Source organism: Nycticebus coucang, chromosome 18, assembly GCF_027406575.1.
Source record: "Nycticebus coucang isolate mNycCou1 chromosome 18, mNycCou1.pri, whole genome shotgun sequence".
Taxonomy (NCBI): Eukaryota; Metazoa; Chordata; class Mammalia; order Primates; family Lorisidae; genus Nycticebus; species Nycticebus coucang.
Window position 1 is genome coordinate 53,842,390 of NC_069797.1, and position 17,659 is coordinate 53,860,048.

Consider the following 17,659-nt stretch of genomic DNA (forward strand, 5'->3'; position numbering starts at 1 on the left):
ACCTGGCTAGGTTGGGCCCTCATCAGCCCTTGCCTGGACTATTTCAGAAGCCCCCAGCCCTTCCAGGTTAATGCTGCCCTCCTGGGAAGTATTTCAAAAGAGAAAATATGGCACTTCACGCCTGCTTAAAATATATCCATTGCTTCCCAGCACATAGAGGAAAAATTCAAACTTTTCAACCAGTGGAAAATTGCATGGGCTGTGTTCCCCTGTATGGCAGAGTGCTAACCGCTACACTCAGCATCCTTGGCCAGGCCTGTGCCACCCAAGATCAGAAGAACAGGGGAGCTGTTCCACCCGCTCCCCTGCCACTATTACTCCAGAGCTGTGTGATGTTGGCCAAGTGGCTTTACCTTCCTGTTCAGAGGCTTCCATCCCTCATGTGGCCTCTTCTGTGTCATAAAAGAGAATGTCTGTGAAGTGGCTCAGGCTCTTTACTCCGTCCCTGTCAGCAACAACACCATGCCCCAGTCCTGCCCTGGTCTAATAGCTGTCCCCAGAGGATGTCATGCTTTCTCTGAGGGGTGGCAGGGTAGTAAGAGCAGAGGGAACCCTCCAAGCTATGCTATCTTTTCCCATCATCATCCTTTTCTTCCACCCCTCCTCCAGCATCTGCGGAGGAGAGGTGGTCCACATTTCCACAGCTATTTATGGAGAGTGTTAAAGTTAAAACGAACACACTTATCCTGACACCATATGCCAGAAATAACCTCAACCCATTCCAGAAAAAGCCAAAGCCTGCATACATTCAGGATCTTTTTAAACAGTGCGCACCACCCTACTCCTGACCCTTTCCCCTCAGTGCAACACAGCAATGACTGACCAGACTGTGTTCAATTCCACATATTTTAAGAACCGGGGTTTAAAATAAACCAATTTCCAGAGTTATTTTTCCAATGGAGACAAGAAACCAGAAATGCCTCTACCCATGGGAACCAAGACCATCTGTGATTTGTGCCACCTAGACAGTGTCTCCCCAGAGTTCTCTCCCAGCCACAGCCCAGGTGCCTCCTCGGCAGCCTGGAGGAGAGGTGGAGAGGGTGAGATTGCTTCTGTCCTTATTGGGGTGAGGGGCTTTTCCTTCTGAAAGAATGTTGTCTTCTTAGAAACCATCCTCATCTGGCCAGTGTTCAGTGAGTCATTGCTGATGGGGGGCTCAGGGCAGCTGAGGCAAGCTCGGAACTCTGGCCCCAGGCTGGGCTCTATGGACAGGGTGTGAAGGACCCAAGACAGCCTTGGGCCCCAGAAGTGGTGTCACCTCATGGCAACCGGGAAGCCCAGAGTGGGGTGTTCACATTGGTGGTTGGAGAAAGGACTGGTGGGCCCCCTTCTCAAGGCTGTATCAGCCTAGACCAAACGACCCAGGACTTGTCCTCAGTGTAGCCCAGCACAGACCCAGACCTCTTGGTTCTGGTTGGAGGACATAGCAGACCTAGAGTAAAGGGGAGGAATTTGGGACTTGATGCCCCAAATCCTTTTGTTGTTGTTGGGGAAGGATCTCACTCTGTCACCTAGGCTAGAGCACAGTGGCATCATCACAGCTCATTACAACCTCAAACTTCTGGGTTGAGGCGATCCTCCTGCCCTAGCCTCCGAAGTAGCGGGACTACAGATTTCTGCCACAATGCCTGGCTAATTTTTATATAGATGGAGTCTCACTCTTGCTCAGACTGGTCTGGAACTCCTGGCCTCAAGTGATCCTCTCACCACAGGAGTGAGTCACCACACTTAGCCTAATGGCCCCAAATCTTAACTGACAGAACAACAGTTTGTAAAGCCAGGGCCCCAGTTCCCTGATGAACCAAGAAGGTTAGAGATAGATCAGCAGGCAAAATGCTCAGGCCGAACAATGGGGACACAGGGATAAGGAAACAGGCAGGTGGTGTCACGGTCCACACTTCACCCACATGGACACTCCAGCACCAAACTGCTCCACTCAGAAAAAGAGATTTAAAAACTGTTCTTAATTTAGCTATTGAAAAGCTGATGGGGACACCTGGGTTACCAGAAGCAGTGAAAAAAGAAAAGGTCAAAAATACTTTTAATCTGCAATTTCCTACATCTCTGAATAAAGGGCTTGTATGTATGTGTGTGTACTTACCAGCGTGTGTCTAACCAGAGAGGGGAAAGAGCACCAAGCCAGCCAAGGGGATGGGAAATTCAGTTCCCTTTACAAGGCTAAATGAGGTCCCACCCTGGAGTGCGTGTGCAGAGCAAGAGGCTGCTGGTCCACATCACGCCTCCCTGCTCCATCCACATGGCATGCAGCCCAGATGTGTGCAAGGCGCTCATCTTCTCTGTTCCAGGGAGAAGGAAGGCAGTGTGGGCAGTGGGGGTGGGTCTGAAGCCCCTGATCGATGCCTGCTCCCTGAGGCTGCAGAGACTTCACATCTGACCTCAATTCCATTGGCTCTGGGCTGCCCCTGGAAGGGCTCACAGTTCTTCTGCTCCAGGCTGTCCTGGTCTAGTCCCAGTTCTCTCACACGCACCTTCAAGATCCTGGGTTACATTACCTAGCCCTGTCCAACCTCTTCTGTGAATATGCAAGGGAGCCTTGCAGTTAGATCATTAATTTAATGATTCCTCCTTACTGGAAAGGGCACATTATCATATGCAATTCCCCCTTTTATAGACCCTCTAGTTCTGCATGGGCAGAAAAGGAGGTAGACTTATTCTCTCTCCCTGGGACCCACCTTTGTGCCCCTTCTGATGGTCAGAGAGAGCAGCATAGATTTCATAGAGACCCTCACAGGCTGGCCTGGGCCAGGTCTTCCTCATCAGATGATCTCTTCCTGGTACAGACAGGTAACCAGATCGCCTGGCCTTATATAAAGTGCCCTAGGAACTGGTCTTCCCTGTTTCTTTCTTTTTTTTTTTTTTTTGTAGACAGTCTCACTTTATGGCCCTCGGTAGAGTGCCGTGCCATGGCATCACACAGCTCACAGCAACCTCCAACTCCTGGGCTTAAGTGATTCTCTTGCCTCAGTCTCCCGAGTAGCTGGGACTACAGGCACCCGCCACAACGCCCGGCTATTTTTTTGGTTGCAATTCAGCCGGGGCCGGGTTTGAACCCGCCACCCTCGGTATATGGGGCCGGCGCCTTACCAACTGAGCCACAGGCGCCGCCCTCTTCCCTGTTTCTTGCTACACCCTCATCTTTTCCTCATGTGTACTGTAAGAGCCAATGCCATCAGAGGGGGATGCACAGTGCTCTCAAGACCTCCAGCAGACCAGAGTCAGCTCAGCATGGGGCTCTGGGGCAGGGTGGTCCCAGGGGCTGGGAGAGCTTGGCCCCACGGTATAGAGGTTCTAGGGTGCCATCGCATCTCATTAACACATTTTATCATGTGGTGCAGACTTCAGGATGCTGAAAGATGGTTCCAGGCTCTAAGGTATGTGGAGGGGATGGTTTTGCATGGAAAAGTCCAAGCCATTGGTGTTATGCCCCACGACGCCAGGTCCCTAGGGATGCTGGGCCTTGTTGACTGCTATTATTTTTATTTTTATTTTTTTTTTTTTTTTGAGACAGAGTGTCACTATGTCACCCACGGTAGAGTGCCATGGCATCACAGCTCACAGCAACCTCCAACTCTTGGGCTTAAGCGATTCTCTTGCCTCAACTTGCCAAGTAGCTTGGACTACAGGTGCCCACCACAATACCTGGCTATTTTTTTGTTGTCATTGTTGCTTAGCTGGCCAGGGCCAGTTCAAACCCACCAGCCTTGGTGCATGTGGCCAGTGCTGTAACCACTGTGCTACAGGCGCCAAGCCTGTTGACTGCTATTTTGAGAGGCCCTCAACATGAAGGATCAGTTCCAAGATGGTAGGTGGGCATGCTGGCCTATGGGAATGGTGTGGGTGGAAAAAGAGATTGGAAGGGCCAGTGCAGCAGCAGGAAAGAGAGAGAAAAGCAGTGAGTGCCAGTTACTCAGTCTGTGTCCAGGACCAAGGTGGTGAGATTCTCCAGTCATCCTCAAGAGGGCGCCCGGGGCTCTCAAATGGGCCAAGTGGGTCAATCCTCAGCCCCATCTGACGTGTGGCTGCACCTGCCATCTGCTCAGTTTCAGGCCACCAACGTCAAGCATGTGGCCTTAGCTGGGCCCAGAGCAGCAGACAATATTACAATCTGTATTCCTGCAGATTGCCTGCCACTCCCCCTGCCCCCTTGACCCTTCAGAGACTCATGACTCAGGAAATCCCCTGTTCTGAGAGACTCAGGTGTCCCCAGTGACTCCCAGAAGCTGCCCAGTGGTCTGGGGAAGGGTGGTCAGTCCCCCTCTGTTGGTGCCTCCTCACTACCAGGTAACAGCTGCCTTAGGACAGCTGGTCAGGACCTCCCCCCCGTACAGGGATCCCTCATAAAAGGAGTTTTCCCTACGTTTCTACTAACTTCTCTCCTGTTTCTGTGGGCCAGAGCCCATCACATTCTGGGGCAGAACCCCTGAATTTAATCCTATATCCTAACTTTTGGCTTCCAAAGAGAATGGCAGGTAGAGTGGGGAGTAGGAAGGGTATCAGACAAGAAAGCCCTCAAATTTAGGGTGAGGAATCTGTTAGTTGTGGGGAATAAATTTACCTGATCCCCTTATAGACACTGTTCTGGGTATCTGGGACCCTGGAATTCCTGATGGGTCAGCCATTGGCCCACTGTGCTGGTACTTTCCTAGGTCACCTCCTTAAGGGTAAACTGTGCCTGATAATACCTGACAGAGCATGGGTGGAGAGTGGGGGAGTCAGCTTTGGCCAGGTGTCCCCACACTGACTTCCCAGAACTTCAGCAAGTCTGAGAATTCTAAAATCAAACCTGCCTTATTAGTTCATGATGCAGTTCTATTTGTAAACATTGGAGGAGAGGAATTATTTAAGTTGTTAGTTTTCTTTTTTTTTGTTTTTTGGCCGGGGCTAGGTTTGAACCCGCCACCTCTGGCATATGGGACCGGCGCCCTACACCTTGAGCCACAGGCGCCGTCCAAGTTGTTAGTTTTCTAACTTTTAAATATTTAATGTATCATAAATGTGCCTGCATCTGTGCTCTTGTCCTGAGCCCTCCAAATGTTAGGGCTGGGCCTGGGAAATTCCTTATGGGCTCCTGAAGGGTGAAGCATGTGCATTATGTGTGTGTGTGGTTTTGCAGGGTGCATCCATGAGCCCTCCTGGGAGGGGTGAGAGTGGGGATGAAAAGAAAGGGACCCATTAAGCCAGTGCCAGCTTAGCAGAGAAGTGGAGGCTGCTATGGGAAGTCATCTCAACTAGGCCCAGGGGTATAGAGAATGGGGAAGTGAGGAAGGGCAGATCACATTAGCCCTTCATCCTTCTCCCTTACTTAGCAAATACTATAGGCCCAGGGCAGGCGGTTTCCCCCAAGCTGGGCCTAGTGGGTGGCAGCCTCAGGGCCCACATGGTCCCCTCCCATTCCCTGCTCTGCCCTTGGGCAGGAAGAGCGCCCCTAAGAGTGAGAGCTGAGCCCTGGCCCTGGCTCTGGGTCTGCCTTTACCTCCTTATCCTCAGTCTCCTGTTCGGTAGTGTGGGGACAACAATGCTCGTGCTTGGCCAGGAGTGGTGGCTCACACCTGTAATCCTGGCACTCTGGGAGGCCAAGGTAGGTGTACTGCCTGAACTCACAGGTTTGAGACCAGCCTGAGCAAGAGCAAGACCCCTGTCTCTAAAAAATAGCCAGACGTTGTGGCAGGAGCCGGTAGTCCCAGCTACTTGGGCGGCTGAAACTAAAGAATAGCTTGAGCTCAAGAGATTGAGATTGCTGTGAGCTCTGATGCCATAGCATTCTACAGAGGGCAAAAAAAATGAGACTTTGTCTAAAACAAACAAACAAAAAATAACAATGCTCGCCCAGCTTCCTCTCCAGTCTCCTGTATGTCACAGGACAAAGTAGGACTGAAGATTGTTCAAGCTGTGCAGCACCAGGCAAAGGTGGCTTCAGATTATATAGGCCAGAGTCAGAACCAACTCTGCTGGCCCCAGCATCCATGGGCCCTCCCATCGCCCCAGCTAGTTCTGCCTGGGAGAAAGAAGAGAGTTTAGAGCACAGACACACAGACACCAGTTCTTGCCTTGAGTTTCCCAGTATTTTTGTCAAGAATAGGAGGACACAAAGCATCTCCCTCAAAAGGTGAAAGGGCTCAGACATTGGTCAGAGGGGAGTGGGCAGCACTCTTCAGCTCTGTGATCCCCTCGCCATCAGTTCCCGGGACAGAACACCAGGCCACATCACATCTGTCACCTAAATATCCTCTTCCCTAGCTAAGAAGCTTTAGACCTTGCTGGAGTTCCTGCCCCACCCACCACAGACAATTGGCCAGAAGGTGCTGGAAGGCCAGGAAGTCCTGGCAAAGGCAGGGGCTGTAGGGCAGAAGTGGGCGCCTGCTCCCAGGCATCACATTCAGCGCACTCTGGGACCCACACCGGGTGGCACCGGGGTATGACGTGGCTGGGAACACGAACCCCGAGGGGCAGGCAGGCGGGTGGGTGGCAGCAGCAGCCTGGACGGAGGTCAGTTGCCCAGCCCGGCGCGCTCCAGTGCAGCCAGCCCGGTGGCCGCATGGTGGAGCCCGAGGACCAGAGAAGCTGAGCGGAGGGAGCCGGCGCGGGCGGCCTGGGTGGCTGATGCCCAAGCTGCGCGATCCCTAGCTCCCCGGGGGCTGCCGGCTCCGAGCGTCAGGAAAGGAATTTTCACATAAGCTTGCATTTTTTATTTTTTTATTTTTTTTTTATTGTTGGGGATTCATTGAGGGTACAATAAGCCAGTTACACTGATTGCAATTGTTAGGTAAAGTCCCTCTTGCAATCATGTCTTGCCCCCATGAAGTGTGACACACACTAAGGCCCCACCCCCCTCCCTGCATTTTTTATTTTTAAAACAGAATCTCACTTCGTCACCCTGAGTAGAGTGCCGTCGTGTCACAGCTCACAGCAACTTCAAACTCCTGGGCTCCAGCGATCCTCTTGCCTCAGCCTCCTACCAGGCCTGGCTAATTATTATTAATATTTTTGAGACAGAGCCTCAAGCTGTTGCCCTGGGTAAAGTGCTGTGGCACCACAGCTCACAGCAACCTCCAACTCCTTGGCTCAAGTGATTCTCCTGCCTCCGCCTCCCAAGTAGCTGGGACTACAGGCGCCTGACACAACGCCTGACTATTTTTTTTTTTTTGGTTGCAGCCGTCATTGTTGTTTGGCGGGCCTGGCTGGATTCGAACCCGCCAGCTCAGGTGTATGCGGCAGGTGCCTTAGCTGCTTGAGCCACAAGCGCCGAGCCTATTCTATTTTTAGTAGAAACGGAGTCTTGCTTTTGCTCAAGCTGGTCTCTAACTCCTGGACCCAAGGAGTCCACCCACCTTAGCCTCCCAAAGTGCTAGGATTACAGCCATGAGCTGAGCCACCTTGCTGGCCCTATAAATATATATATATATTTTTTTATTTATTTTGTGTGTGTGTGTGTGTGTGTGTGTGTGTGTGTGTGTGGTTTTTGGCCGGGGCTGGGTTTGAACTGGCCACTTCTGGCATATGGACCGGCACCCTACTCCTTGAGCCACAGGTGCCGCCCCCAATATATATATTTTTTAATTTGAGATAATGTATCTACTTCATTCACATCAATTTTTTTTTTTTTTTTGCAGTTTTTGGCTGAGGCTGGGTTTCACCACCTCCGGCATATGGCGCCCTACTCCTTTGAGCCACAGGCACCACCCTCATATCATCAAATTTTTTATAAGTTGTTTACAATATTCAATTTTTGTTTTTTTGAGACAGTCTTACTTGTCACTCTTGGTAGAGTGCCTGTGGCATCACAGCCCACGGAAACCTCAAACTCTTGGATGTAAGCAATTCTATTGCCTCAGCCTCCCAAGTAGCTGGAACTACAGGCGCTGGCCACAATGCCTGGCTATTTTTTTATAGATGAAGTCTCACTTTGGCTCAGGCTGGTTTTGAACATGTGAGCTCAGGCAGTCTACCCACCTAGGCCTCCCAGAGTGCTAGGATTACAAGTGTGAGCCAGTGTACCCAGCCAATATTCTATTCTATTATTATGCTTTTAATGTTTGTAGGATCTTTAGAGATTTTCCCTTTTCATTCTTGACTTTAATAGGAATGTTTTTGTTTTGTTTTGTTTGCAGTTTTTGGCTGGGGCTGGGTTTGAACCTGCCACCTCTGGCATATGGGTCCAACGCCCTACACCTGTGAGCCACAGGCACTGCCCAGGAATTGTTTTTTTAATCTCACATTCCTTAACTTGAAATAAATTGGTTGTTTATTATGTAATCTAGATCATAGTACTGTTTCTTCCCTTAGAAGAAAACTAGAATAAAACCCTTTAAAGGATTAATACTTTTTCTATTTTAAAATTTATTTTTACATTTATTACATATGTATGCCTGTTTTATTTTTATTTATTTTTTCTTTTCGAGACAGAGTCTCAATGTTACCCTTGGTAGAGTGCCCATGCCGTCATAACTCACAGTAACTTCAAATTCTATCGCTCAAGTGATTCTCTTGTCTCAGCCTCCCGAGTAGCTGAGACTGCAGGTACCTGCCACAACGCCCGGCTACTTTTTAGAGATGGGATCTCGCTCTTGTTCAGGCTTGTCTTCAACTCCTGAGCTCAAGCAATCCACCCACCTTGACCTCCCAGAATGCTGGAATTACAGGCAAAAGCCACCTTTCCTGGCCTAATCCTAGCACTTTGAAAGTCTGAGGAAGGAAGATCACTTGAGCTCTGGAGTTCAAGATCAGCCTCAGCAAGAGTGAGATGCTGTCTCAACTGAAAATAGAGAAATTATCCAGGTATGGTTGGTTGGCATACACTTGTAGTCCCAGCCACTTAGGAGGCTGAGGCAGGAGGAATTTTGAGCCCAGGAGTTGAAGGTTGCAGTGAGCTATGATGATGCCACTGCACTCTAGACCAAGAGACAGAGGAAGACCCTGTCTTATAAAGAAAAATACCATGTATGGAAGTTTGCTTTGGATTCAGGTGAACAGTCATCACCATTATGCTGTAGGTGGCACTTATGCTGACAGTGATGGGGAAGATGGAAGGCTTGAGAAAAGGAGGACCAGGGCAAAGAACATGGTAAGGATCTGGGAAAGATTTGGTGAGGACAGCCACCTAAACTAGTGAGGAGTGGTTCAGCTTTCTGTTAAGGAGAGAAATTCCAGGAGGATCACTCCTCTGATTGAGTTAGTTGAGGGAAACAATCCATAATTTAGTAACACAAAATTTCTCCTTCCTGAGCTCAACATAAGCACTTTCTGCAGCCCAGAAATTGTCCTGATGCTTTGAGATACCCAGTGAAACACTCCCTGGCAGAGTTCCAGACCTAGATAATGTTCCTCTTTTATTCCCCCGATTCTGATTTTTTTATTGAAAGAGGCCAGGGCAGGCTGTAATTCTTCTGGGGACATCTTTGGAGATACTCTATCTTTTCCCCACTACTTTTGCTCTGCCTTTTGTAGGGAAAGAATAACCATGAGAACCTGTGTCTAAGGTTGGGTAGAGGACGCGGCCTAGCCATCCAAGCCCGGACCCAGCACAAATCCTTTGTCTCCTACCTTAGGAACGATCACGAACCAGAGAACCAACAGGTCTCCAATTTAGAGTTGAGCACAGTAATAGTTTAGGATAGTCTTGCAAAATCCTGAGGGATAGAGAGAAGAGAAATTATTCTGACCGTAGAGGAAGGGAAGGAGAAGAATGCTTGAGATGACCTGATCTGTCCAGGGTGCTGATAACTCACAGGCTCTCTTACCAAACAGATTAAGATTCTGCATTAAGTATGCAATTAGCTCTGGGGTCTCATTGCCACTGTCATATAGAACTGAAGGGCCAGTGGTCCTCAAACTTTTTAAACAGGGGGCCAGTTCACTGTCCCTCAGACCTTTGGAGGGCCGGACTATAGTTAAAAAAAAAAAAAAAAAACTATGAACAAATTCCTATGCACACTGCACATATCTTATTTTGAAGTAAAAAAACAAAACAGGAACAAATACAATCACACCGCCTCATGTGGCCCACGGGCTGCAGTTTGAGGACCCTGCCTCTTCCCCCAAGAAAGTTAGCTCAGGGCGGCACCTGTGGCTCAAGGGGTGGGGGGCCGGTCCCATATGCCAGAGGTGGCGGGTTCAAACCCAGCCCCGGCCAAAAACCAAAAAAAAAAAAAAAAAAAGAAAGTTAGCTCAGAGACAGTCAGTTTATCTGGAACCAAATAGACCAGGATCCTGAGGAGCCTTGAAAAGAGTAACAAAGCTCAAAAAGAAGCATAGCTAAATAGCACCTTGCTGAAGGGTATATGAATAGTTGATTTAAAAATTTTTAACAAGAAATAATAAACTAAAAATTCAGGATATTGATAAATTCTGGGGGAGCCCAAGAGACTTTAGTAGAGAAGGAGCACACAGATAGATACCAAGTTGTTGGTATTGTTCAGAGTGTTTGAGTCACAGGTTCCTACTTAATATTATAATGTATATCCTAAATATATGCCGCTTGCATGATTTTTATGTACAAAAAATGCAATATTAAAGACAATGATGATAGGCCAGGCACAGTGGCTCACACCTGTAATCCTAGCATTCTGGGAGGCTGAGGAAGGTGAATTGCTTGAGCTCAAGAGTTTAAGACCAGCCTGAGTAAGAGTGAGACCCCGTCTCTACTAAAAATAGAAAAACTAGCTGGGCATGGTAGCAGGTTCCAGCTCCTCGGGAGGCTGAGGCACGAGGATTTCCTGAGCCTAGGAGCTGAAGGTGACAGAGTTAGACTCTTTCTCAAAAATGAATACATAAATTTAACAAATAGTGATAACAGACCTGAAAAAACTGACTCTGAAGCTAGCAGTGGGAAAGGCATAGTCAGAACCCTGATTTCTGTATAGTTCCCTAAAGACTCTGATAAAGAGGTACGAGGTACTTTTGGAAGTAGAGGAGCAGGTAGGGAGGGTAGGGGAGGAGGAGGGAAAGAGGATGGTTCAAAAGCCTATGTGAAATAGACACATCCTCAGATTTTCTTCCATACTTGACACAGCCAGATAAAGTCCCTTTCCAATTCCCAAAAGAAGACTGAAAGTTTATTGTGTGGAGAGGTTAAAATAAATAGTCTAGGTGGTGCCCGAAGCTCAGCCAGCAGAGCACCGGACACAATACACCAAGGGTAGTGGGTTTGAACTTGGCCCGGGTCAGCTAAAACAACAATGACCACTGCAACAACAAAAATAGCCAGGCGTTGTGGCGGGTGCCTATAGTCCCAGCTACTTGAGAGGCTGAGGCAAGAGAATCTCTTAAGCCCCAGAGTTTGAGGTTGCTGTGAGTTGTGATGCCATGGCACTCTACCCAGGGCAACAGCTTGAGACTGTGTCTCAAAAATAAATAAATAAATAAATGGTCTCTGACACCAGGGGCAGCTGAGGATGGGGCTGCTATTTAGGAAACAGGAGAATAAGATAATGTTTACATGTTAAATTTTGAGACTCCCTCCTAAATCTCTTCTTCAACTCAGCTTCTTCACCCTGGCCAAAAGATTTAAACTTCAGAGGGGAGGGAGCATCAGATATGCTCACAAGGGAAAGACATGAAAGGGGTCTCCCCAAAAGTTCCAGCCAGATCATCACAATAAGCCCATGGCCAGTAACCCCAGTCATTAGCACAGCTGTGCCTAAAAGTTTTTGGTGCCCTGCATCAAACAGATACAGACAAGGGTGATCGCTGATCACCAAGTGTGAATTGCAAACACTTCAAACTGGAGCAGTCAGGAGACTTCAGAAGAGATTTCTTCAGAGAAGATAAAATTATCTGAAAACCTCAGACATCTAAAGAAATCTTATAATGTGAAAAATGGGACCCAAAATAAACACAATGAAAAAAGCAACTTGGAGGAAGCAGAGACATCTAGGGAAAGGAAATCTCAGTAATGCCAAGATTAGATCAGAGAGGTTAGATCAAGTATTACATTTATGAAACAATACAAGGTGTATTTTTTAAAAAAGAATATTCAGAGGACAAAAATATTTTCTTGGAAACAGAAAACATGATAGCAGAAAATTCAATGGAGAAGTTGGAAGATAAAACTTAAATCTCTCAGAAAGCAAATAAGGCATTTGTATGGAAATGGAAGAGAAAAGACAAGAAAATTGCAGGACCAATCCAGAAAGTCCAATTCCTAACAACAAAAGTTTCATCAAGGGACAATAGAGAAAAAGAAAAAAAGAAATCACTGATTAAATAAACTAAGAAATTTTCTGAGATACAAAAGATGTGAGTGTTCACATTGAAAGCTCAGGGAATTGATGAAAACAGACTCATATCAAAGCACACTGTCACCGGCAGGCAAGGTGGCTCAAGCCTGTAATCCTAGCACTCAGGAAGGCCCAGGCAGGTGGATTGCGTGAGCTCACAGGTTCAAGACCAGCCTGAGCCAGACAATCTCTAAAAATAGCCGGACATTGTGACAGGTGCCTGTAATCCCAGCTACTTGGGAGGCTGAGACAAGAGAATTGCTTGAGCCCAAGAATTTGAGGTTGCTGTGAACTATGATGCCACGGCATTCTACCAGGGGCTACAAAATGAGACTCTGTCTCCAAAAAAACAAAAGCACACCGTCGTGATACTTCCAAATGCCAAGGACACAAAAAATTCTTTAAGCATCTTGAGAAAGAAAAAATAAGTTCACATAAGAAAGATCAAAGATCGGCAGCGCCCATAGCTCAGTGGGTAGGGCACCGGCCACATACACGGAGGCTGGTGGGTTTGAGTCCGGCCTGGGCCAGCTAAAACGACAATGACAACTGCAATAAAAAAATAGCTGGGCATTGTGGTGGGCACCTGTAGTCCCAGCTACTTGAGAGGCTGAAGCAAGAGAAGCGCTTGAGCCCAAGAGTTTGAGGTTGCTGTGAGCTGTGACACCACTGCACTCTACCCAGAGTGATAGCTTGAGACTCTATCTAAAAAATACAAAAAGAGGGCGGCGCCTGTGGCTCAAAGGAGTAGGGCGCCAGCCCCATATGCCAGAGATGGCGGGTTCAAACCCAGCCTCAGCGAAAAACTGCAACAACAAAAAAAATAATAATAAATAATACAAAAAGAAAAAGAAAAAGAATTCAGGACACCTGTCAATCATTAAGTAACATCTTACACCTCCCAAAAGCCCTGCCCAGGCTGCCCCAATAAAAGAAAACATATTGGGCGGCGCCTGTGGCTCAAGGAGTAGGGCGCCGGTCCCATATGCCGGAGGTGGCGGGTTCAAACCCAGCCCCGGCCAAAAAAAGAAAACATATTGAGAGTCAGTGAGCGAGGGAGTGAGTTCGTTTATGTCCTTCCACTTTGAAGAAAGACTGTTCCATCATATCACAATAAACTGCTTATGTGAGATTGTTCCTGTGGTCTCTTTGTCCTATTGGCCCTGCTGGTGATTTTTTCCCACTTAAAGAGCCACAGAACTAGGATAATAGAACTAGGAGGCTGGACTTGACACTTCGGAGTGTGTGTGTCAGCTAGAGCTGAGAGCAGACTGCCACTCTGACACCACTGCAGAGAGAAGCACAGGAACTTGCCAGGGTGATGGTGAGCAGCAGCCAGCAGCCACCTCAGGATGGAGCAGGAGGGAAGCTTTGCTTCAGGAATGATTCTTCCATAAAATGAAACTGGTCAAAATACCTAATGTGTCTGAAAATACAGTAGAACCTCCGTAAGCTGACCACCCAAGAGACTGTAACAAACTGGTAGACATACGGAGGTGGTCAACGTAAGGAACGAGGCCTACCATGCTGATACGTACATGTGGTGCATGTCCAGTCTGTGAAAATGTGATCAACTTAAGGACATGCTCAATGTGGGGAGGTGGTCAGCTGTGGAGGTTCTTCTGTACTGAGAAGTGATTTAGACAATTGGCAGAGACTCTGGAGTTTGAATATAAATATATGCACAGAAATATAGGCAAACAAAAATAATTATTTATTTTAGAGAAAAAAATTGACCAGAAGAAGAAAAATAATATTCTATGTGTTTCTGTTATAAATAAGATTTTACTTGATCCTGGCCAGGTGCAGTGGCTCATGCCTGTAATCCTAGCACTCTGGGAGGCTGAGGCAGGTGGGCTGCTTGAGCTTAGGAGTTCGATACCAGTCTGAACAAGAGCAAGACCCTGTTTCTTCTAAAAATAAATAGGAAAAAAAAAACTAGGTGGGCATCGTGGCAGTGCCTGTAGTCCCAGCTACTTGGCTGAAGCAGGAGGATTATTTGAGCCTAGGAGTATGAGGTTGCTGTGAGCTAGTCTGACACCATGGAAATCTAGCCCAGGCAACAGAGTGAAGCTCTGTACTAAAAAAAAGAAAAAATTCTACACGATCCCAATATTGGAAACTGACCTAGCCATATTAGGTTTTCCTCAACCTTTATGATATAATTATATTGAGAAGGAGTGTGGGGAAGTGAGTGTTTATAATGAGCATAGCAGGTGAGGGTGGTAAATCCTTATCTTTCATACTGGGAAAGTAAATAGATAATGCCTCAAAACTGGAAAATGAATAAATGGCAATAAACATGTTATTTAGAGCTAAAAGAGCTGAAGGAGATTGCCTCTGGGGAACGAGTAATGGGGGATGTGGGAGGCTGCAGGTTTTCATAATAAGCTTTCTGGAACAGTTTAGCTCTTCAAACTACAGTGTGATAAAATAAGAGAAAAAGTTCAGGCACAGTGTCTCATGCTTGTAATCCCAGCACTTTGAGAGACCAAGCCAAGAGGACTCTTTGAGTGCAGGAGTTTGACACTAGCCTAAGCAACACAGGGAGACCCTGTCACTACAAAAAACAGCCAGGTATGATGGCACATGCCAGATACGTGGGTGGCTGAGGCAGGAGGATCTTTTGAGCCCAGGAGTTCAAGGTTGCAGTGAGGTGTGATTGCATCCCTGCACTCCAGCCTAAGCAACCCTGTCTCTGAACAAAACAAAATAAAAAGAATAGAAAAACTGAATTAAAAAATTTTAAAGATAGGTGAAACTTGTATTTATTGACCAAGAAATATTTCTGTGACTTATTTTTGAATTTAGAAAGCAAATTTCGGAGTAGTGTGAATAATACAATGTAATATTCATCTTTTGCGGAGGGAGACAGAGTCTCAGTTTGTCACCCTCAGTAGAGTGCTGTGGCGTCACAGCTCACAGCAACCTGAAACTCTTGGACTCAAGCAATTCTCTTGCCTCAGCCTCCCAAGTAGGTGAGACCACAGGCACCCGGCTATTTTTAAAGATGGGGTCTTTCTCTGGCTCAGGCTGGTCTTGTGATCTCAGGCAATTCACCTGCCTTAGTCTTCTGGAGTGCTGGAATTACAGGTGTGAGCCTCTGCACCCAGCCTTTTCCTTTTTAATGGAAAAGAAAAAGCCATGAATATATGTCTATTTACATATTTACAGTAGCATCATTAGCATAATTATTCTTTAGCATAAAGAATGATGTGTAGAGATACACAGTAGACCCTAAGCATTAGTTGTGTCAAGGATGGAATAGGGCGAGAGAGAGAGAAAAATTATTATGACTGTCTGAATGTCTTCTGCACTGTTTGGCTTGTTATTATGAACATGTCTTACTTTTAGGATACAAATGAAAAACATTTTTTTTTTTTGAGGAGTCTCACTCTGTTGCCCATGCTAGAGTGCTGTGGCATCAGCCAACTCACAGCAACCTCAACTCCTGGGTTCAAGGATCCTCCTGTCTCGGCCTCCCAAGTAGCTGGGACTACAGGTGCCTGCCATGAAACCCAGCCTGCACCTGGCCAAAAATGGGATCTTCTTTGCAGCTGATAATGTGATTCTCCATATTATCCGTCTTCTAGATGCCTGCATGAATAAACAAATAAGACCATTCAAGAAAAGTTAGAAAAGTAAATGTTAAAAATAAGTACTTTTAGGGCGGTCGGTGCTTGTGGCTCAAAGGAGTAGGGTGCCGGCCCCATATACCAGAGGTGGCGGGTTCAAACCTAGTCCTGGCCAAAAACTGCAAAAAAAATTAAGTATCATTTACATCAGATATTAAAATATTTTCTAAATTACTTAGTTAAAATGTGTTCTTTTGAATGGATTTTTACAAATAACATTGACCATAGAGATTGGAGCATATTTAAGAATTTAGAGTGTGCTAAGGGAAACATTATAAATCAGTGAGAAAAGGCCAGGTGTGGTGGCTCACACCTGTAATCCTAGCACTCTGGGAGGCTGAGGCTGGAGGATTGCTTGAGCTCAGGAGTTCAAGACCAGCCTGAGCAAGACTGAGACCCCATCTCTACTAAAAAATAGAAAAACTAGCAAGGTTTTTCTGATGGTGATCGTGCACACCTGTAGTCCCAGCTACGAAGGAGGCCAAGGCAGGAGGAGGCTGAGGCAGAAGGATCGCTCCAACCCAGAAGTTTGAGGTTGCTGTGAGCTGGGCTGATGTCACAGCACTCTAGCTTGGGCAATAGAGTGAGACTTTGTCTCAAAAAAAAAAGAAGAAAGAAAAGAAAAGAAAAAATCATTGGGAAAGAAAAAAACACTAGTTCAGCAAATAGTATTATGATAGTTAATAAATGATGTATTCAAAAATGAAGTCAGGTGGGGTTTTTTTTGTTTGTTTTATTTTGTTTGAGATAGGGTCTCACTCTGTTTCCTGGAGTGTAGTGGTATCACCATAGTGTCAAACTGTTGGCCTCATGCTATCCTTCTGCCTCAGCCCCTCAAGTAGCTGGGACTACAGGTGCATATCTCCACACACAACTTTTTTATTTTTTGTAAAAACAAGGTCTCTCTATGTTTCTGAGTTGGTCTTCTAGGCTTAAGCTATCTTCCTGCCTCGGCCTCCCAAAGTGCTGGGATTACAGGCGTGAACCACAGTGCCTGCAAAGCCAAAGTTTTATTGAATACCACTGACTAAAATCAACTGCAAATATGCTGCGCTTAATATTTATTTATTTGACAGAGTCTCAAGCTGTCATCCTTGGGTAGAGTGCCTTGGTGTCAAAGCTCACAGAAAGCTCCAACTCCTGGACTCAAGTAATCCTCTTGCCTCAGTTTTTCTATTTTTAGTAGAGACTGGGGGTTGGGGGGGTGTCTTGCTTTTCGCTTTTTGTTCAGGCTGGTCTCGAACTTGTGAGCTCAAGCAATCCACCCACCTCGGCCTCCTAGAGTGCTAAGATTACAGGCCTGAGCCATTGCACTCAGCCTGTACTTAATATTTTAAAAAAGATAAAATTATTCATGTTTATAAATCTTTTCTTTTTTATTATTTGAGGCAGACTCTTAAGCTATTGCCCTGGGTAGAGTGCCATGGCGTCGCAGCTAAGAGCAACCTCAGACTCTTGGGCTTAAGTGGTTCTCTTGCCTCAGCGACCCAAGCAGCTGGGACTACAGGTGCCCAACACAACGCCCAGCTATTTTTTTGTTGTAGTTGTCATTGTTGTTCAGGCCTAGGCAGGGCTCGAACCCAGCAGCCTCAGTGTATGTGGCTGGCGCTTTACCCCCTGAGCTACAGGAGTGGCCCTATAAATCTGTTCTTGAAATAGTTTAAACAAAGATTTGCTTCTTTTTGTTGCAAAAGTGATTCATTCTTTTTTTTCATGTTGTCCACCTCTTTGTAAAAAAAAAGATGTGTTCTTAATGTACACTAAATTTAATTCCTACAGGTGTATAAA